The sequence below is a fragment of the Penaeus monodon genome, chromosome 32 (assembly GCF_015228065.2).
Source record: "Penaeus monodon isolate SGIC_2016 chromosome 32, NSTDA_Pmon_1, whole genome shotgun sequence".
Lineage (NCBI taxonomy): Eukaryota > Metazoa > Arthropoda > Malacostraca > Decapoda > Penaeidae > Penaeus > Penaeus monodon.
This window is the reverse complement of record NC_051417.1, coordinates 7,198,595-7,199,599: the sequence shown is the minus strand read 5'-3', so window position 1 is coordinate 7,199,599 and position 1,005 is coordinate 7,198,595. Positions and strand designations below refer to the sequence as shown.

The window sequence follows — 1,005 nt, the reverse complement described above, 5'->3', positions numbered from 1 at the left end:
TCCCATTTCAAACCTTACAGAACCGAAACCGGGCCTCATCTCTTCTTCCAAACATATCATTTCTCGCAGTACATGTTTATGCGTTTTCACAATATGCAATGATCATACGGTCACCTAATATACAGTACACATATCCCCGTGCATGTCCACATGAGCGAGTGTTTGCATGGGCGCATTCAAGCCGAGCGCAATCACGAGGCCGCGGAGGCTGCGACAAAGGGAGAGCCTCGAGGCCGGACGGGGAGCGCATCTGACACTCGCCGGAACATGAATCATGTATGACAAATACAAAGCACTGGAAGCTCAATATGCGCAGCCAACATACATACAAATGCTGTGTACTAGTGCAGGTTGCTTACGAGAGTCCAAATCACAACATGGATTGAAAAATAAAAACGCGCCTTCCGTCTGCGCAACAACGACAAAGCAACACTCAACGAAAACAAAAGGAATAATGAAAGACCATGATCACTATCATTCAGCCACCACGGCCATTTACGTAACCTCGGAGGTCCAAAAAATATCCCTCGGTCACTGTGCTGGAGGCTGGTTGCTTGTGGATTTCGAAGAAGCATTCTGCAAGAGGATACACATGACACGAAGGGAAAGGGATTTCGTATCTGTACCTGATGTGACACTTTTTTTTTATTTTAGGTCACAGGATATATCTCGTTTGTAGAAGCAACGGCATTTCATAATCATCATGCCGTTATTTTAAGAAGAATGACAGGTCAGTATCCTGTATAAACCATCCCGGGCCTTGTGTATATAGCATGACACATCACTATTGGATGTTCAGGAGCACATAACTGTTACATTGATATGGAATATCACCATTATAACCGTTCAGATATATCTCTATTGCCCCTGGACAGATATATCACTCATATAGTGGAAACGACACAACATCATGGCAGATAAACTAGAACGTCAATATCGTAAATTTAAATATCACATCAGCATATAAGTGCCATGACTTATCAACAGGTCCATAGCAACCTTGCC

General features: G+C 43.5%; 1 protein-coding gene across 4 annotated transcripts in view; it reads right to left on the bottom strand.

Annotated features, from left to right (window-relative positions):
* LOC119593404 overlaps positions 1-1,005 on the bottom strand; it is a 24,066-nt gene that overhangs the window by 10,521 nt on the left and 12,540 nt on the right. Inside the window, exon 10 of one of the 4 annotated variants that reach the window (XR_005230544.1) lies at positions 505-576. The exons of 2 other annotated variants lie outside the window; for them this stretch is intronic. The gene's annotated coding sequence lies outside the window, so the exon portion shown is untranslated. Of the gene's footprint in view, positions 1-463; positions 577-1,005 lie in introns of all 4 variants that reach the window. One more of the 4 variants, XR_005230545.1, reaches the window with a different exon arrangement.